The sequence below is a fragment of the Chiroxiphia lanceolata genome, chromosome 19 (assembly GCF_009829145.1).
Source record: "Chiroxiphia lanceolata isolate bChiLan1 chromosome 19, bChiLan1.pri, whole genome shotgun sequence".
Taxonomy (NCBI): domain Eukaryota; kingdom Metazoa; phylum Chordata; class Aves; order Passeriformes; family Pipridae; genus Chiroxiphia; species Chiroxiphia lanceolata.
Window position 1 is genome coordinate 8,057,701 of NC_045655.1, and position 21,711 is coordinate 8,079,411.

Genomic DNA, 21,711 nt, shown 5'->3' on the forward strand with positions numbered 1-21,711 from the left:
CATACATACACACACACACACACACACATATATGTATAAAAATATATATAAATATATATATACTAAGTACGCAGGTGCCAGAATGCTGAGCAACTGAAAATCAATTGCCACCATCACAGTAACATTAAAAAACTATTTCTCAAGAATATTATTATATACAATTACAATAGGATCATATTCCAATTGTTTTAATAAAGTGGCTACAATATAGGGCATTGTTTAGTCAGGATTGGCCATAAAATGCTGAAATTAAGCCCCAACCTATATGTAGTAGTAGGTTTCTTATAAATAATGCCAGCAAGACGAATGAGAATCCCTTTATATTGCAACCATTAAAAAGCTTATGGAGTGTTGCTTTGCTTATTATGGATTTTATCAGGGTTTTGTTGAGTGAAGTAGCAATTAAACTAAATATGCTGTCCCCAAAACCATTTATTACTGCTCTGTCTGCACAGAGCAGACTATACAAGAGACCGTGGCTTGCATTTCAAAACATGATTTAGGCTTTCTCTTCAATGGCTGTAAAGAACCTGGTATGGGTCTCTCACAAGTGACCTGATGAAGCCAAAAATCTACTGGGTCAAACTTTTAGAATTTTGAGTCCTATGCCACTTGTCTAACACAGCAGGTGCCTTTCCCAAACGGTTCCAAGGTCATTTATGATGCCTTCAACAATCTAACATAGTGTTCCTAAAGTCAAAGGAAGTCTTTGTGTTTGATGAGCTCTGGAACAAGCCTTGCAGCCCACAGGTATTTTTCATTCTGAAAGTTTTTTCTGGAGTAGTCTAGACGTGAGAAAACTTCCCAAGGAATTTTGGAGAAGTTACCTTTTCCTGAATAAGTTTTAAAAAATCAGGATCTTTGGAAGAAATATTTTGCAGAATCACTTTTATACCAAGGCCTTTCCAGTCCTACACAATGCCAGGGTTGTACCAACACAGGACACTTGAAGAGGCTGCAACACTTTTGCCCACAGTCCCCTCCAAAAGAAGGATGTACTTAAGGAAGGCTCAGTCTGAGAAAATCAGTAATTACAATCTGTAGACAATTAAGCTTAGAGGAAGGTTGGTTAAAGATAGTATCTTGCAAGAGAAAACACATTTTCTGCAGTTTGGAAAGACATAGGTACTGTCACAATATATTTTTGACAGTTCATTAACTTTGTCTGCAAGCCCTGACCATGGACACAGGGATTTTTGGCTGAGTTTTGCTTCACTGTTTATCTGTGTCCTGCAGGTCAAGCAAAGCTGCTTTCATTTCCCTTTGTCCACTTGCCTGCTATGAAAATAGATTTTAATAGCCCAACTATTTTAATAAATGTTAATTTGTGCAACTCAAACTGCATGCAGCTTTTGCTATCTGTGTTCAAATGTGCACCAACCTGGGCAGATACAGCATTGTTTTTCCTTGTAGCAATCCATGTCTCATCCTTCCGTGGGAATCTACGATGATTACAGTGGACATCTAGACATAGAAGACATGGCAGAGATATATTGTGATAAAAATATGTGGTAAATATGTATTTAACTGACCCCTTTAATTAAACTGCAATAAAAATATTCCATTACATAATAAAGTAACGGTGTGGATTGTCAAAAAAGTGACCAGCAAAAATACTCTTATAGGTAAAATATTCCCTTCAGATTTGAGATCTGTATTCAGCTCCTCCCAGAAATATTTTCTGTTTCACAGAGAAAAACCCCACCTTTTCTATGCTGTATTTCTCCATGTGTAAAACTCCCCCTTTGTCACACTACACCAAGACAGAGACTGTGTAATTACACTTTTTGTAGAACCTTGTAGTAGCACTGGCTGATGGCAGCTGGGGCTGCTGAGTGGTCGTTAAAAAAAAAAAGAATATTCTTGGATTTGGTTTGATTTCACTGCCAGCACTTTAGGTCAGCCCCTAAGCTGCTTTAATTTTTAATTAAAATACACAAATAATACCCTTTGAATGCTCACTTCTCTGTTGTTTCCAGCTACACGCTAATTTTGTTGTCCTTGTTAATACAACATTTAATTTTCTGGTTGTTATCCGGAGAATTTCCAGGGTATTTTCTCAAGCTTTTTTGTTGTTGTTGCTGCTGTGGTTATGCTGGCTTTCTCCAAAAGACACCTGCTTCAATGGTAAATCAAAATCTTTGCCATCTTACTCACTCCCCATGATTTCCATAGGGTGAGAGCATCAGTCATTGGCCTGTAATTATCTTTAATTCCTTGGACCAGCTGCATGACAGACTGAAACTGGTGCAATGAAAAGACTGCAGCAGATTCTCACAGCAGCAGAAGAGTGAAGCTACACAGTCTAACACGTAACTGCATGTGCACCTCTCAGCCACAATACAATTAAGGCTCTTGCTCCAAAGAAATTGTGATCCAAGGCTTTCTGCAAGCTTTAAACAAGGGCTTCGATGCTCACTGTTGTGTTGTCTGTGTTGCCAACTCTCTCAGTTCCTACCAAGAATCTTACAATGATATCTGCCTAAATCTCATTTCTGAAAGTCATAAATCTGCATGAGAACCTCCAGATTCATTTTGGGGAAAAAAATAGAGTTTCTGACATTGCAAAGAAAAAGACTGGAAAACATGACACAGATGTTTCCTTAAGGCTCAGTAAACAGAAAGCAAATTAAAAAACACCTTTTTAAAAAGTTCTTTGATTCACAGATCAATCTTAAAGAACTTAAAGGCCAGCCTGCTGATGTTTTAGTACTTCAGGTTGACAGAACAATCAGTGAGACTATTCACAGAGTATGAAGATAAAAATGTGCAAAAGATCTTTGTCAGATCTGGGCCTACAGCCAACCTCTCACTCCCCAAGAGCATGTCATATGGCACTACTTCTAAATTTGGCTCAAATTTGTTTTGGTGAGTGCAAAATTTGTCTAGATCCAAAGCTAGTTCTGCATCTATCATTTAATGCTTTTCCATCACATGCAGAAACCTCCAAATAAATAAAATTTACAAAGAAGCTTTTATCTGGATGTAGATGTGTTTATAAGTAAGAGTGAAAGTAAAGCAACATTGGGCAGGGACCCAGAGCCTGATACCTGAGCTATAAACTACCACTGATCACAGTATTGAGTAAATTCACTAAAAATATCTTCCTCAGCTTCGCTGCCTAACGCCAGATAGACTCCACAGCTTCCCAGCTCTTCTTGCCTGCACTACAATTTGCCCCCATAAAGCCCCAGGGAATCAAGATAAAAGCAATGGAAGAAACCGAATGGGATAATTTCCTTCCTCTCCAACATTTTCCGTGTAATGTTGGCTGCTAAATCTGCAAAGTAACAGTCAGCAAAGGAAATCTTTGACAATGACTGCATGTCTCACACTGCAGCCCCTTCCTCCCCCTTTTTAGTTGTTTATGCTAAATCACTTTTTATTTGCCACATGGAAAAAGCCAGTGCCCAAGACGACGATACATTGAATGCAGCATCTCCCTTAACCCTTTACAAACTCCAGAAAACTCAGGAATAAAAGGTGGAGTTCACTCATCTCTCAACAACAGCACAAAATACAAAAACCAAAAGAAAATATCTATCAAAGCAGAAAAGGGTACTTTCCCTTAATCTGCTGATACACACAGAATATCACATGAATAACACCCGTCCTCTGTCCCTCTCTGACGGATTCCTTCCTCTGTGAACATGTTTTGCTCTGAACAAGGGGAAAAATGACAACAAAATAAACAGCAACATGGCAGTAAAATATAACCCAGGTCCCAAAAGAGCTCCTGGACCTGTGACTGGACCAGCCCTTTAGCATTAAAGCCCTCAGGAATTTTCTGACCAAGGACCATTAGATCAGTGAGATGGCAAGAAAACGACCCTCCTCTTCAGCACAATGGCTGAGGGACATGAAGCAGAAGAGTTTATAATCAAACCTATACATAACCTATATATATCAAACCTATATATATAACCTGCCTGAAGAGTGGGGTTTTGTGTCCCATCTCACATTAGCTCAGCACTGAGAGAAAACTATTGTCACCTGAGGGAAAACTACTGTCACCTGAGGGAAAACTACTGTCACCTGAGGGAAAGCATCTCTCTTGACACCTCAGGAAAAGCTTCTCTCCTGCCACCTGAGGGAAAAATGTCGTCACCTGAGGGAAAACTACTATCACCTGAGGGAAAACTACTGTCACCTGAGGCAAAACTACTGTCACCTGAGGCAAAACTGCTGTCACCTAAGGGAAGACTCCTGTCCTGCTACATGAGGGAAAACTACTCTCGGGTCACCCAAGAGAAAAATCCTCTCCTCTCATCTGAGGCGAAAGTACTGCCACCTGAGGGAAAGCTGCTCTCCTGTCAGGAGGAAAACCCCTCTCCTGCTCACCTGAGGGAAAGCGTCTCTCTGGACACCTCAGGGAAAGCTTCTCTCACCTGAGGGAAAGTTTCTCTCCTGCTAAAGGTTAGTGGTGATAGAGCCAGATTTCAGACACGGCTACACTCGTTCCCCACAGCTCCACAGTCCCTGGGGCTGGAGGGTGGGATGGGATCTACTGTAGAGCTCGTTTGGTTTTTGGGTGTTGGTGGAAGGGTTGGCGGAGGCCGAGCTGTGTGGGCAGGTGAGCCGGGGGCTCCTGAGGCCTCACGGGCAGTCGTTCAGCCCCCACAAAACCTCTGCTTGAATTTCAAGACGCAGTTTTGAACTTCAGCCACGTGATGGCTACATTTAAAAATTTAGGTTCAAACAATGCCAGTGCTGTAGTCTCGGAGATAATGAGCCCAAAATTTGCGTGGTCAGAACATCCTCTAGACGACCCCACACGGGAGCATGTTTGCGCACGTGGCCATTTTGATTGTGTAAATATTTATTTCAATACCTCTCTGAAACAAATATATAACGTAACGTGGGGGAGAGGCAAATGTTTTACAGTTGAAGTGGTATTTCCAATTTAATGCTCCGGTCCCGTGGCCTGGGATGTGGTGGCTCTTTGGCACCTTGGATCCTGGAGCCTCAGCTCACACTGCAGCTGGGATGTGACTGCCCAGAGGCTTGGAATACATGTATCACTGCCTGTTTATGCTTGTACACAACAAAATAACATAAAAATAGAAATACTAATATTATAGAAATATAATAATGTAAATATTGTTTCACACAATCTGTGAAAGGACTAGCTGCGGTTTGAGACAGTGCCCAGCCAATCCCTCCCCTGATTCCAATACTGAAAGAGAACACATGAGAATATATTTTGAGATTTGCTAAGTTGCAGATTTATAAAGAAATGTGGAAATCTAATGGTGCTTTCAAACAGAAAAAGGTAAGACGCTTCATGTGGAAAGTGGGTGCAAAATTGGCATTCTGATATTTTTCAGATTTAATTTCTTCCTAAAAAAAAATTAGATAAGTCAAAATTATTTTTTTTCTTTTGTAAATTTGTGTTTTGAGCCTTTGATTGAACCCTAAGCCATTTTGGCTGAGATCACGGTCTGAGTCTTTTACCTGAGAAATGCAAACCTGCTTTTGACCTTTTATTTATTTTGAAAGTATTAACCTTCAAATGATTCAAGAATATAATCCTAATGGATGCAATTTCCTCTTGCAATTTTCTTCTGACATGGCACATTCAAAAGTTGTGGGACTGGCTGTCACTGCTTGTACTAAAATTCTTTTGCTCCTACCATAACCTCAGGATTACAAGGGCTCATTGGCAGGATAATGGCAGTGTTACTTCAAACAGCATGGTTCCTTTTAATTGTCTTGAGAGAATCTGACCATTTTATAAAAGGAAAACAAATAAGTTTATTGTTGCCAAAAGATCTTGGGGGGAAAAAAAGAAAAGAGGCTGCAATAGTACTAAATAAAATAAAAATGGTGTATGTTCCTATTGACATTTTGTAAATTCTGCAGAATTTAAAAAGCCATGCTTCTTTGGATTACTTTAAAATTCTTGGTTATATTTTTAGACATTAGACTGTTTGTTTCAAACTTTAAAAAAAAAAAGCGTGTTTAATGTGTTTTCAGCATGAAATAGTTTATCAAAGACTTTGGGACAGTCTCATGAAAATTCACGAAGATCTACAAAATGAAAGGCTCAAAGGAAAACTATGAGTTAGTTCATTCTGTTTCATAAGTTTGGGTTTGGAACTCTCTTTTATTGAAGGCTGGTTCATTTGGCTGACTGTTTTTCTGTTCAACTGCATGTGTATATGAACTGATGGACAAGAAGAGTATTTATTGTTCATTCCTTATTTTGAGTCTGCTTGAAACTTTGATTGATAAAATCTAAAATGACCTGTCTTCACTTTGCCTACCACAGGTTCTAGTAGTTGCTCATATGTAATAATGAAGAAAAAAAAATCATGCTGCAATTATTACTGACCTTTGCTTTCTTCTTTCACTCCTTTTTGCCTTTCCTCATTTTCCAGTGTGACTGTGGCATTGAGACAGAGCTGGTTCCAACCTCTGGTACTTATTTTTGATTCATTAATTTTTGGCAAAGAAGGGACACTTAATAGGTCTGACGTTCCTGGCTAGGTGGTGATTGATCAAAAGTCAGCACAGTCAATGTTGTTATTTTTTCCAAAGTTGTAATAATGTTATTCCCTGAGAGCCCACAAAAACAAAGCAATTAGGCTGGCTTGATAGGAATGATGGTGGCTAACCTGGCATAAGAAGTGAAGACAGCAGCTTTCTGGATTACCTTTCCCCTATCTTAAGTCTGCTGCAGTCCAATTTATAAAATGAGAAGGTAATGAGTGTTGTATTTAAAGTACATTATCTGCATTATGCCAACTGTGCTCTTCAGGAATGTGACATTGTGAAATGAGATTTCCACACACCTACAGGAATGAGCAGACACTGTATTTATTAGCCTAGTAAAAATACAATCCTATATCAATAACACCCAGGCTCTCTCTCCATTTCTTCCTGTTTGTGTTGTGTGTCTGTGTCAGCCTTGTTCTGAGCCACTGTTGCCAGGTGTACTCGCCAGAGGCTGCTCAACTGGAGCTGTGAATACCAGCCAAAAATAGCCAGCCCTGAGCAGAAGCCCCAGCCCTCAGAAAGTGCCTGCAGAAGGTACACACAGCTATTGGCTGCTGGGGCTTGAACTTCTCCACTGGAGATGGAGTTGTGACTGGCAGGGGCTATGGAGCTCTGTCAGCTCTCTGGGCAGGCTGGTTACTGAGGATCTGGGTGGTAACTTCAAATATTCAGGTTTTAATCCAGCCTTTAGCTGTGGAGTACTGGGTACTTTTACTTAGCCAGTACCTTTCTTGTGATTTGATTTCCCTGTCTGAAGTAGAAGGGTGCTGCTCATGAAATGGCAAGATTGGATATTCCAAGAAAAAGCCATTATTGCTAATATTGATAGGGAAAATATCCCACTTGGATCGATTTGGGATTTCATGATGTCAGTAATACACTTCTGAATAGGTGGTGCTGCAGGTGTTCAGTGGATGATGTTCACCTTTGCACAAATTAGGTTTATGTGGGACTGTTGAAATTGTTTATATAGATGTGCTTTGTATACATTTCAGTAACTCCCTTTCGAATCTCTGAAAGCATCTCTGTGGGTGTTGATCAGGCCCAGAATATTGGACACCTGCCAAAACTCTGGCACAACTTTTTCCTTGGCTTGGACATTTGGACGTGTACGGCAACTCAGAAAATTGAGAATGTCCATTTTGGCTTTATCTCAGTAGGTTTAGTGTCTCCCTAATTCTGATAACTGTTTTGAGAAAATGAGGTTTTGAGTGAGCCCCTAGAAGTTGTGCTTCCAGGGTTAATGGAAACAATAAATGGGTCTGGTCTGGTACCCAGTGAAGCAGCTCTGGATTGCCTGCTGCAGCTGGTAGACTTCCAGGAGGGGTCAGAAAAGGGAAAACTCAACTTTGGTTAGGAATATAGTTGGATAACAAGGCATGGCAGCCTGAATTCTCTGTCAGAGTCTTCCTATATAATGACAGACACAGCAGGACATGGCTTTCTTTGGATGGTAATGTCTGACTCATTCTTCTCTGAGCCTTGGTAAAGCTGCAGTTGGTGCTTCAGAGAACCAGGGAGCTGAAAGATCTCTGCTGAAGTCTGAGCTTGAAAGAAGTGAAAGACTGTTGGTGTGTTATTTGAACTTCAGGAAGGAATGAAAAAAGTGTTATCTAACTGTAGTGCTGAGTCATCTGAGCCTGGAAAGTGTTAGGAGCTGCTTAGGTCAGCTGAAAGATTGGGAAGGAAAACACCGACTCAAGTATTTTCTCGTGTCAGCAGAGGGTCCCTGCTGCAGTTTGGGCTCAGATTTAGAAGCAGAAATCTGAAAGGGAACTTTATAAACAGCAGCTGATTTTAAAATAGCCTCATTCCTTTGCTTCTGACAATTGCATAAAGTTGTAGGAAATCCTGCAATAGCTGTCCCTGCTAATTTTTCAACAAGCAATATTCACATCTCAGTTATTTTCTAGCCTAGTTACATTACTTGGTGCTTGTTTAAGAAAACCTTGGTTGTACATTCTTTCCTTAGATTGGCTTCATCTCAAGCACAAGTTTCAGATGCACCTAAGGTGATTTAGAAGCCTGATCTGACTGATTCACTCCTGAAAGTTAGACCTGCCATTCATGAAAGTTTTATCTGTGGGCTACTGCTAAAATGAATCAGGATATAATAGTTTTCCTCTTCTTTGGCTGAAGGTCTCAAGAACCTTGTAAACTTCTAAATTAATAATTTCATTCTATCTAAGTGTAAAAATACTTATTGACTGCCCCCCCATACGATGACATCAGTATGGCTCGCCCTTAGTTTTGGGAAATCTCAGGAATTTTCTGTCAAAGAGTGTGTTGATGGAAAAGGCTTCAACTGGGGCTCTCAAGGCTTCATTTATTGCACTTTCTGCCGTTATTCCTGTGAGCTCTGCTGGCCAAGACCTTTACTTTGAGTACAGTTTGGTGTGAGCCTTAAAACCTTCCTTCTTTCTCCACTATAAAAGGGTCTCCTCAGTCTCCTCTTTGCTTTTTGCTTTCCACCTGAAATAGAAGAGATACTTCACTCCTTTGCTCCTTCCAGCTACACCTGCTGCATCTCCAGCAGGGCAAGGTCTGTTAATAGTTGTAAATAGCTCAGCTGTGAGAGACTTTTCTTTACTTAAGTTGTGAAATGGTTTGTCTTCTACCAGTTCTTTGTGTGAAGTTAAAAGAAACAAAGATTTACAGCAAAATAGGGGTTTTTTTGGAGTGCATTGGAAGATCTTTCATTCAAACTATGGGGTACAATGAAATTTCCACTGGATTCCCCTCTCCTCCCTTTTCCTTCAGCTTATTACCTATCCAGGGGACGAGAACAGCCCCTCACTGGCTGGACTTGTCCATAGAAGGTTGATCTTAAACCCTTGTGACTGTGATTATTTTGTCTTCTTACTGTCCAACACTGCCATGTGAATGAGGTCATGGCATTAAGGGATTCTAGCCTGGCTCCATAATACCTTCACTTTGTGTCCTAAATACCTCTGGGATCTGAGCCCTGTGTTGGGGGACTATTAGACAGGAATCTTTCCTTGAGAACTTAGTGACATTGTTGGAATTATATCCTTACGTGCTTTTGTCTTTAAGTGATTATTTCTTCCCTATAATACAAACACTTTGAATGTCAAGATTCTGATACTGATTCTGCAAGGAGAGTGGGGGGCAGAAATCAAATTGTTGATTTCAATTCAAAAAGGTAATGCCCTCTTATAAAAGTTGTGTTATCTCAGATCCCAATGCGGAAAAATGAATCAAGGCACTTAAACTTTTCTTCTGCCACTGAGTTTAACATTTCTTTCTTTTTTTCTCTGAAGTGTCAGGAAGTGGTGCTGAGTTGGCAGCAGTATACACCATCCCAGAGGAGGCTGTAAAGTAAGTGTTAAAAATGTTTAGTCCTGTCTATAAAAATGAGTTTTACTGAACTCTAAAAAATTAGTAACAGAACTACCTCTTCCAGCAGTTTTTGTGGTTATTAATAGATGTTAGTGAGTTAATTATTTTCCAATGGACATATAAATTCTTATCTGAACTCTCTATCCAAATTGAATAGTTACCTAACCTTAGCTATCTGGTAAAACTTCTGTGAACTCCTCTATATAGAATCAAAATAAATTAGTAGGCTTGTGGGAATGATTATTGATTCATACAACTGAATCTTGAGAAGTCTTCTCTTTTTGATGGAGACCTTCCCTTGAAAATTCATGTCACAATTCATCTGTTCACTTGTTTTGCCACAGAAGTTGCTGTAATTAAGGTATCTCATACACTAGAATAAATTTAGGAAGCTGTGTTAGAAAGATGGCCCTTCAACAGAATATTAGAATTATTTCTTGCTATTCCTTTATTATTTAGACAGTTACACTGCTTCTGATCCTCATTGTCAGCATGACAGTGCTAACATCAATAGTGTCATTTAATTTATTGAAGGGAATATCGTATCTGTCAGGAGTATTTCAGCCTTTGCTGTTCTCTTGGTAAAGAAAAATTGAGGGGTTTGTCCTCTTATTAAAACATAATTTCATTTTAAAGGAACATCTACCTCTTGGACACCATGATATTCATGACACCGATTATTTTAAAATCCTTTTCCAGTGTTTATTACCACTATTTTACAGTTTTTCTGTGGGTTCAAAATGCCAGTGGAGCACAGATGCCACACTGTAGTGTCCCCTTACCATCTAAAGTGTTGCTCTGTGCTCTCAGGTTGCCTTTCCCCGAGCAGTTGCACACTATCCGTTGTCAGCTGCCCATCTATTGTTTCTTGCCCGCAGAAGCTCCGGGAGTGGGAGATGACAGAGCAGCCACACTGCCCGTGCTCGGGGAGCAAGAGAACTCCAGTGGTGACATGAATTATTGGAAGAGTGTTCATCCAGGGAATTGCAGGCAGACAAAGCAGCTCTGATGAAATGCATCCCCGTCAAAGACAGTTTGTTTCAGCTGAGGCTTGAATAACAGCACAAGTGAAAAACAGAGTAGCCTGGAGAGGGGGAAAGCGAAGTGGAGTCACTGTACGTAAGTATTTTCGAATAATTCCTTACATAGTTCACTTATCTGATGAGCAGGTTACTGTCTGTGTTTCTGGACGCAATTTTTCATCTTTGAAGAATGAAAATTGCATTTTCTTTGCTGTGATGCACAGGCAGATTATTTCTTCACTCTTCTCTGAATACTTAAAATATTTTATACGAAGAATGGAATTTGAAATATTTGTAGGGGAGAAAACACTTTTGTTTTGCCTTTCAAGTATATGCTGATATTTTAAACCAAGTATATACTGAAACTTTGATGTGTGGTCAATACCTTTTCACAGGACATACTTATAAACAAGTAGTGGTCATATTTAAGACTCAGTAATTTCCGTTTACAGAACTGTTTATATTTCTACTGTTTTCTTCAAGAGTCAGTTTAAGGGAGGGTGTTAATAGTGATAACTTACCTGCATTTACACGTGAGCAAACTCAGTACTAAAAATTGGTGAACTGGAACGAGTATGCAGAGAGTTTTATGACAGTCTGAGACAAACTGTGTTTTTTTAATGAAAAGTTCTTCTTTCCTTTGATTCTTCCCAAAAAGGTGCATGTTTGGTTGTGATAACTAAAGAATAACCAAATTTGGGAGTTACCAAAAGCTTTAGGGGATCAGTTTTGACTGGAACAAATCAACTCCAGCCAATGGAAGATGAAGGAACCTAGTTAAGATTAGGTAGCATTGTGCTACCAGACTCAGACTGCTATGACACATGGAATAAAAAAGGGATCATTTGGATTTTCTGAAACCTGGTTATTAACCTGCAATTATTTCTCAGTATGTTTTCCAAGCACTACTCATTAGCAACGAATTCAAAGCTCATGTTCCTGCTGTAGCAACAGCCCTTCTGGTTTTCAGAACATTTATGGGGAACACTGCAACAGGCTGCATTTTTTTCAGGTTTCATAAACTGATTACGTCTTTTTGAAGTGAAAAACAGGGATATAACTTAGCCTGAGTCTGTCTTCTCTGGGAGAAATCGATTTGGCTCTATCTTGTCAGAGGCTCCAGATAAATAGTGATTCATGTAACTAAATAGTCTCCTGGAGACTGCTCCTGCTGATGGAAGAAACTTGGCCTGCACATGCATGTTACAGTTTAATTGACTGCCTTGGAAGTAGCATGACATTCTTGTCTGTACTCTTTCCACATACTGCATGAAGTGGTACTGATTTCTTTTTTAAAAGACTGTTTAATGGTTTTAAGCTCATGATAAAGAAAGTCTCCAAAGAACTTACCTAAAACTTCATTCTGAGCTCAATACAGGCAATGACAGAAGGGCAGCCAGTAATTCACTGAGGAGTTAATGCCCATTTCCTTTGTTTTCAGTGATGGCATGTCCAATTACTCTGAGTCTTTACTGCTAATCTCAACAGGCCCTCTCTTGCACTTCTTGCCTTTATTGTTCCTACAGCTTCCCTGGTGTAGAGTTAGTGGATGATGCTATTGGATGTTATAAATCTAGGCTTTTACAAGTATTTTCTGCATTTATAGAATAAAGTGAGGAGTCCTTGTTCAGCCAAATTAAATGATGACAGGTAATTCTCCCTGTCATTAGAGCTGACTAGAAATCCCTTCCCCTAAAATCAAACCAGTTTTAGTAAAGTTACTATGAAAACTACAGCTGCTCTTTTTAGGAGGTTTTAGGACAAACTTGGTCTTCCCCCCAAAAGAAGATAGATTTTTGTTTCAATGAAAACTTATTTCCCCATAGATTTATGACTGAAAAAAGCTCCTATATAAAATAGTGTTAATCTTTGTCTGTTAGCTGTATTCATGATATTGGAAAAGCAGAGTGAAAGTCCCCAAGAAGTCAGATGAAAACATTCTGCAGCCTACAGCAGTTTCTGTGCTCCATGGCCTTTGAGTTGCCTGAAGAACAATTGGGGAATTGCTTTAGAGAAGTCATAAATTGTTTGGGGATTTACTCAACAGATTCTAATTTTGGATGAAATATGTGATTATGGAAGCACATAATAAGCATTCTCTCCTACACTCACAAAGAGTTTTATTTTCAAATCACTCTGTGCTACAAATACTCAGATTCTATTGCACTGTATCAGCCCCTTCACATGCTCCAGTCAGGCTCCAAAACAGACTCCTAAGGATGAAGTGATTTTTTTCCTTCTACACGAATAAACAAGCAGAATTCCTGCCTGTCCTACAAGTACCACTGTCCTGGTGACAACTGCTCTGCAGTGGTGCTGGGTTTGCTCCATGTGTGACACCTTCCATCCTTCCTTAGAGCACAGAAAAAGAGAGAAGAGCACACTCATTAGGACTTATGCACAAGAGGCAGAACCTGTTTCTCATGTTCTGTTGAGGAATGAGCAGACAAAGCCTGATGGGAGCAGCAGGTGGGGATATTTGGCCAACATTCCACTAGCAGACTGACTGAATTAAGACCTTGGCTATCTTGAGGCCCCAGTCCATAATAAGGACCTTGGTGACAAAATGGGAAGAAATTATATCAAAACATGGCAAGGATGAGAACATTCTAAAAATTTCTGAGCCATGGTAAAACCCACGAGCTGCTCTTTTCTTAGCTAAGGAAGCAGTTAAAAAGTTGATTGCATATAACACTTTTTTTTTAAAGCACTTTTACAATCATTAGCAAAGCTATGTATCAATTGGCAGCGCTCCTTGGTGTCCTTCAGTAATGACAAAGAGGTAAAATAAAAGCATGGAATTAAGTGGAGAGATCCAGAGCACTGATTCATGCCCTTTATATGTAAAAAAGTATGCCCTGGAAAGTTCATATTTAAATTTTCTGAAAGCATGAGTGAATTTCCTCCTGCTCTTATCCTTACCCTTATAGAGTAATTTTCAGTGGCTATAAAATGTGGTTATTAAACCTAGAATGTATCTTCTGCAGTGGTATTTCTTGTCCATATATAGATATCAAGACAGCTACAGATTACTTCATGACAGCCTCCTGGTCCAATGAATGTGTCAGTAAAGGAAACCAAGCATTTCTCTTCATAAAATGGTTTTCAGCATCCTTGAGGACACATTAAGTGATCTCTTTAGAAGTCATATTCAGTAAGCTAATTAGCATGATCAGAGTGTGCATTCTTTCCTTATGATTAACTTCATGGCTCCGAAAGGAAAACTCTAGGTAAAAGTCTTAGAGTGACACTAAATACATAGATTCTTATATTCTGTATTGGAATGCATGACACACTGGCTACAGTTTTGAATAACTGTTTAAAGTATTTTGAAAGCAGCGAGGACATAATTCAAGTTAAGCTCTCACTTTCCCTCAGCAGAAATACACAGGGCATTAAACAGCTTGGGCAAACAGTCTGGAAAGTTACATTGCGGTTCATCTTGTTACACTTGGTGCTTTATGTGTAATGGTGGTTTCTACTCTGAGTTCCACTCAGTAAAGCAGGGACTTGAGCTTCTTTATGAAAACACGAAAATTTGCAATACCTAATCTTCTTTATTGTGATAATCTCCTCGCCCTGAAGCAAAGATGAAGCCTCTGTAAGTGACAAGGATCACTCTCATCACACTCTTAAAAGTTTGATATTTAAGAGGTTAAGAATGATACAATATCAAACAGTAACAAAAGCTTTACTGATGACTTTTAAAATTTTTAAAAACTGAGATATAAGTGACATGACCTATTGCTGATGCACTTGCATTGGAGTTAATTGGCACAGTGGTGTTTTCACAGCACCCACATGAACGCTGCTCCATAGGATTGTGCTCAGGGTATAAGATGCTCAGCTTTGCTGTTCCCTATAAATTAGTCTAATCTCAGTTTAGCTGATTGAACCACAGGTATATTATTGGAAGACAACAGCCTTTGGTGACATAATTTTGATTGTAGTAAGATGGAAACCCAAATGTTATAATCCTTAGAGTCTGGGACTGAAACAGTTCAGTGAGAGGGTGTCATCTAATACTGCCCACAGAGTTTAGGTGAGGAGCTCTTCAGCAGAATTGCACGGCTTAAACATTCTGTTTTCCTCTGTGTCTGATGTGCTGAACTGCTCTTCTTCCTTTGCTTGAACAGATGTCTTCTTTAGCTGTGATGAGATACATCAGTGTAGCTCCCACTAATACTCTGATTTCCATTTTATTGCTGGCTTCTGTCAGTTTATTGATCTGTCTCCATTTGGAGATCTCTCCATGTTTCCCCTTTTCAGACGGTCATTGAACCACTTCTAGCTGAAGACATACACTGAGACAATTCTTTAGATTAAACTCTTTACTGATTTTGAGCTCCCAGGTTGATATGAAAATAAATGGGATTTGGTAATTGAAAGATAAGTTTTGAAACAAAAGTAGGAATGTGCTGTGTATTGCAATTGATTGTACACTGTAAAATGATAAGCTTTCTAAAATTAGAAGATACGGGTCAAGTAACAGAACAATGATGCTTTATTTGCAAATAATGCTAATTTTTGACTACTTTAAAGGACAAAATTGCATTGTTTTCAGTAAAAAATTATTATTGATATATCTAGTATGATGGCAATGTAATTAAAAAAATAAGATTTTAATGAAAATACATATCTCCATCCAGACTTCTGGTTACTGTGCATGTTCTGCCTGTGGTCATGAACATCTCTTTAAAGGACTAGTACACTTGATGAATGACCATCATTTATGTATTAAAGATGACAAATTTAAAAAAAAAAGCCCAACCACCAGATCAGTATACCAAGGGTGAGGTTGCTATTAAATTAAACCTGGAATCAGAAGAACTGTCCTGGTTGTTTTCAGCACTTCAGTACTCTCATTTCTTATTTAAAATACTAAGCTCTCTTTAAATTTTATCAGAGAATGCTGCTTTATGGGGTCTGTAGTTACAGATTACTGTCTCTGAAGTTTGTCCCCCAGAGCAGAGAAGGGGAGAATGCAGTTATATGTTCCATCTTTACTACTGCATTCCTTGGAAGGTTCCAGATGTTTACCTTTATCTGACTTTAGATTTTGTGCCGTTGTGGTTGCTGGCAAGAGCAGTTGAATTCTTTCATGCCTGTTGCTTTAATAAGGAATGTGGAGCCACATACATAGTAACACGAGAACACAACAGTATGAAGCACAAATAATCCCTGATGAGATGCATATCTTGAGTAGGGATTAGGAATGCTTTGCACCCGATTCTTTATTTGGACTGTTACTCTGAAAAATTCCAAAAGGGGGCAATCTTACCCTCTGCCTGGAAGTCTATAAATATAATTCAACTGAGAAAATACAGCACACTACTTTCTAAGTTCTCATTTACCTTAGAAAACTGAAGGTTAGCACAATGGTAAAAGCAACTTTTAAGGGCTTGGGTTTGTTTCTGAAAAGCAAATTTTAAAAGTGACACTGGATTTTCAACTTTATTAACTGCAGTAGTATGAATACCTGTGGTCACTTTCAGATTGTGATGGTTAAAATCATCTGATGCCCTCATAGTGAAAAATCGTGTTTTTGAGAGAGAGAGACATTAAAAAAAATTATACACTGAAATTTCTCTTGGACATAAGTCAAACATGCTTGTGATAGAAATTTAGAGAAAAATAGAATCTGAGATTCACCCTCCTTTACCAGCTGATTGATGCTTATTAATTTGAGACAAAAACTGTGTACACACTTGGAGGAATGTAAATATGCCTTTGTAATTTCTTATCTTCCTGTAGTGAAGCAGGAAAAATAACCTGTAGCCATGTGCTTACCACTAATTTTTAGTACCTTTTTAACTATATAGAACGTTTTCTGTAAGGAGAATGCTTATTTCCTTTGTGTTTGCTTTCCCAGCAATGTGTTGTCGACCCATCTTTTGTAATTTGATGGCAACAATAATTGAACTCTGCAAAATGAAAATATTTCATGTGTATGATATATATGCATCTACTGCACACACACACCCCACCAAATAAAGATATTAAAAAGCTGATACTAAGCCAATATCCTTTGGTTGAACCAAATGGATGTTCCAAAGGAAGGCTGCAGGACTCTGATGAGGACCATTCCTGCTCTGGACTGTGTGGCACAGGATGCTGCAGTCACAGCCTCGCACTTTTCTCCAGACACCAACTCCCTGAGCATCCTGTCTTACTCTAAGACTGAATGTCTGCCACATGTTCATAATTCTGGCATCTCACTGATAACTCCCTGCCTTGGAAATCGGGGAGGATCTCACCCCTCACCTCAACTAGAATAGACCTGGCAGCTGAAGGAGGTGTGGTGTTTGTCATAGGGCAGGTGAGAGCTGAGCTGGGTGGAAGGAGGTGGACACATACAGCTGAGGGTATCTTCTGATCTTGGCTTTATCTTAAATTTAGAGAACACTTCTGATGTTTTAAAGATATTCAAATTTTTGGGAGCCATCTGAATGCTGATATTTATGAACTGAAACATCATTGTTCAGAATTTCTCTTTTCACCTGAGGCTGATCCCCACAATGCTGGGGCTGCAAATTCCCCCTGATAAGGGCAAATCCTACAATGACTCATTCCTGCATGGAGTCTGGCTAAAGCTGGCAGATTACTTGTAGTTAAATGAGTTTCAGTTTGTGATGTTTGGAAGCTTGGGCTCCAGTCCATATAGTATGAATAAAGAGGTACAGACTGTCAACCTGTGTATGCTGCAGTGGCTCTGACCCCTGATTCACAGCCAAGAGTGAGGCTGGTCCAGTCACAGCTCCATAAAGCGTTATGGTTAAATATGTTTTCATAAGATGTAAATGAAGCTAAAATAAATTATGGCACCACTTTATTTTTATTGTGTTAAGCAGTATACATAATAAATTAATTTTTTTTTTTTGCCTTGCTTCACATTCATATGATGTAGACTATTTTAAACCCAGCTGAGGTTTTTTCCCCTCTGCAGAAGATGACCATACCAATTGCCTCACTATCTGTTTACATTCTGGAAAGAGTCATTTGGGATTTTCTCTTTCTGAAATAAACGTTTGCTTATGGATTTTTTTTTATTGTCACATCCATGGCATTTTTAAAGTAAATATGAGTACAAGGTTTATATTATTTTAAATGTATATTGTATTTGTCTTCCCAACACTGTGGTTTTTAGTACTGTGAATAACGTAGTATGGAGCCAGCCTATTAAACAGCCTGTTTTTGTAAGGAAACTGTTAGTCCACCTACAATATTCTATTGCTTACTGTGTTCTTCCAATATGCTTAGCATTCCACAACCTAAATGATCATTTGTTGAACAAATTCATGCTTTTATTAGTCAAAATACAGAGAAAACAGAGCCCCCCTGTTTCAAGATATTTGCTAATGCACGGTTAATTATCACATATAGCTTACTATAATTCATTTTACAGGGAGACCTCCTGCAGGTAACATACTAGCAGTTTATGAAGCAAAATAACCTCACTATAGATTAGAACTGTTTCACTACTGGTCAGACAGTTGCTGCTTCTAGGCCTTCTCACTTCACATTGCTAATTTGAACAAGGCTTTATTTTTATATTTGTCAGCAGCAAGACTGTAGCATGGTTGTTAAACCTCTCCCAGGCCTAATTAGAGTAGCAATGCTCGCATTCATAATGAATCTCGTGTCCTGGGTTGGAGGAGGTAGCCGTGGTGCTACAGTAGCTTCCTGGCAGACAGTTGCTGGCAGGTTTAAGGTAGCTTGTGGCTTGCAATATTAAGTGACTGTTGAAATTCATTGACTCCACTGCGGCTTATGTGTCTAGATGACAACAAGTTTACACGGTTCTTTTATAGTTACAGCAAATGGGTCCATTTAAATATTTATTAGGTGATTATGGTGATGTGAAATGGAAAAAAATTGCAAAGTACGGTATTGCATGTGTAACTGTTTTAACTGTTTGTACAAAATAGGCCTGTGGTATCATTTGAAATTACAGCATCTTTTTTTCCTCATAAATATTTATAGTGTATCAGTAGCTAGGAATGCTAATTTATTTGCATTTTGTTTCTTATTTAATTTGACAGCCTTTTGGGTAGCCATTAAAGGCACTCACTCTGATTTGAATGAAGGATATTTCAATCAGCAGTTGAGTGGCATTTTGATTGGAGTGGGTGAAGTTCAATTTTAGGAGTTCTTTTCACTTTATGAGACACAGGAAGGAGTATTACCTGTGTGTGCTCGATGATGGGAGCACCCTCAGAAGACCTGCTTCTCTGAAAATCTTACTTCTGAGGAATTATTTGTCATAGTTGTTGCACTAAATGCAGTCAGCTTCTTTTATTTGGTAGCTTGTCTGGCTTGATCAAAGTGAAAATAACACAAGAGCCAGGTACATATTTCTGCAAAAGATTAACCAAGAGTTTTTGTAAAATATGAATATGACTTGGATTATAGAACAAGCTATCTCAGGTATAAAGATAAAAGGATTAACTGAAGACAGAAAAAAAAAATCCAATTCATTGACAGCTTTGTAGCTACTGTTTACTTTTTCATAGCAACAGAAGAGATGGAAATGAGTCAATCTCACTCAAGGGCATGAGAGAACATGATGATGATATCCAGAGGTGTCAGAGCAAATATGTACATTGGAAATGCTCTCAGTGGTGGCACAGAAAATAGTTATAGTGAAGAGAAATCAAGCATAGTACAGTAAATTTAATCTGAATATATGTATGTGTCTATATCTACATGTAAAGTTAAACATAGCTTGAGAAACGTGCTCTTTGTAAAGAGAATAATTATCCTTCAGCAGCCTCACTCACGACGCTGTTGCTGAACTTTGCTGTTGTTTAGAAATTTAAATTTGCTGCAAGTGGGTGGCAAAGCTTTCTAAATCTACGTCTTATAAAGAACAGCAATCAACAGCAGAGATAAATCTGAATTCAGCTCGTCAGGGGAAGTGTAAGATGTCATTGTCAAGTAGAGGAGAGAACACCAGCTGAAGTTATTTAGCTGTTTTGAGATATTGAACAACGTGTATCCACAGGTCTGACTTGTTCTCTGCTAGCTCTCTACAAGTACTTTCTTTCATAGTTTCACACCAATTTCAGCAGGCTTGGAAAACCTCCTATTTTCTCCTGTGGAAAAATTAATTCTTTATTGGGGCAAATTTTGTAAATTGTACTTGAGGAAAGTAGTCACACAGCCCAGAAATATTGAAATGGAGATGAAGAAGTTTCATACTCTTGAAAATGAGATGAGTTTCTCTTCCACAGAGAACAAGAATTCTAGGGAGTAAAATGGAGATATGAAGCTGAATCAACTCTGCCACACAGGAATGTCCACAGGCTTCCTTAAGACTTGCTTAAGGATTGGGATTTAGTCTACTCTATACAGCTCAAGTTTGGCTGACATTTTGTTACTGCATTAATGCTTATTTCATTACCAAAAGTAAGGCAGCAATCCTATAGGCACAGGTTTAATGCTGATTTTAGTTCAAATTTGGTGCCCATGCTCAAGGTTGAGAGAGCTCATGACTGAAGGATAATACTACAGTACCAGTAATGGGAATTCCATATCAGTGCTCAGGTGAGAATGGGTTGTTCAGGTTTTTTTCTGCTATGAGAACTCAAAAGCTTAGGGATGAATTATTGCATTAAAAAAGTGTCTTTGTGATTATAAAGATATTTACCCTCAGGCTTAAGGGTGAATATCTCTGCACTAGTTTTGAGTGAAGTTCTATGATGCCCAAGATGGGAAGTTTAACTTGCAGCTCAGTGTGAAGGCACACGAGTGTGAAAGGAGGACACTGAAAATGTCTGTACGTTGGGCACCCACAACAGCCCTCGGGCCTTGGACTGTCCATCTGATGCTTTTCACAAAGTCTAAATTCATTTAAAAGAAGACAAGGTAGGAGGGAGGAAAGAACATTCCTTAGCTTTTTGAGTCTGGAACTTCTGTCCTATGTTTTGTTCAGATTTTCCAGTGAGATCACTTCCTGAATGGGGCATAATGAATGAGTGTTCTGAAGGCAGGTCAAGAGCTAAGTGTAGAGGAACGGTCCAGTTTTGCAGTGTCCCATCACTGACAGAGCTGAACTTGGTTAAGGTTTTCCAATACGCTCAGAACTGTCACATATGCAGCTTGAATAAGATGAGCTAAATTCTATATATTGCATATACATTTTTGTCCTGAAGAATCTGTGGAATCAAATATTTGATGTGTGTGTGGGTGTGTTGTGTTTGCATTCAATGTACAGTTGACTATTCATCCAGTGCTGTACCTTCTCTACCTCAGTTTTGTGCCACAACTTTGTGATGTCTTTCCTCAAGATAGTGTTAAATACTTCATTTTTAAGAGATTTATGAAGTTCAGTAGTTGAAGCTAATGCGTTTTCTACACTTGTCAGAACTGTTACAGGTTTATTGTTATAATCCATACATATTAATTTTAAAAACACTGCAAGGTGTACTGTTTTCCCTACTGAACTAATACAATAAGACAGAAACTGAGTTCCAGAGAGAGAGATTAAAATCTGTCTCTGAATACAAACTAGTGGTCTCACCACTCTGCTGACAGTCCTTGTGATCCATTTAGAGGAAAGACACTGAGGGGTGAGGAGATGCCAAAAAAGCATGGAGGTATGAGACAGCAGCACTTGCTGCAAATGGCAAAATAAAGCTTCTTTTTACAGTGTCAGGAGAAATAATTTTATACAATCAGCAGTACAGTAAACTACCTTCTGTCTCTGTGCATGACACCGGGAAATAAAAATCCATTCTTCAGCTGAACGAAAAATACGAAGCCCAAGTGTCAAGATCTTTAGCACTGGGACAAACTGGAAACTTTCCAGTGGAACATTTTTCCCTCAGCT

The 21,711-nt window shown here is 38.9% G+C and overlaps 1 protein-coding gene and 1 long non-coding RNA gene across 3 annotated transcripts in view; one reads left to right on the top strand and one right to left on the bottom strand.

The window, feature by feature from the left end:
- Positions 1-1,387: 1,387 nt before the first annotated feature.
- Positions 1,388-4,102, bottom strand: LOC116796281. The gene is made up of 3 exons (XR_004360305.1): positions 4,015-4,102; positions 3,961-3,972; positions 1,388-1,464 (listed from the first exon to the last, which is right to left on the bottom strand). It is a non-coding gene; the product is annotated as an uncharacterized LOC116796281 (long non-coding RNA).
- A 181-nt stretch (positions 4,103-4,283) lies between these two features.
- ANKFN1 (ankyrin repeat and fibronectin type III domain containing 1) overlaps positions 4,284-21,711 on the top strand; it is a 125,395-nt gene continuing 107,967 nt past the window's right edge. For both annotated transcript variants that reach the window (XM_032706776.1, XM_032706777.1), the window contains exons 1-3: positions 4,284-4,416; positions 9,780-9,837; positions 10,737-10,977. The gene's annotated coding sequence lies outside the window, so the exon portion shown is untranslated. The remainder of the gene's footprint in view (positions 4,417-9,779; positions 9,838-10,736; positions 10,978-21,711) is intronic.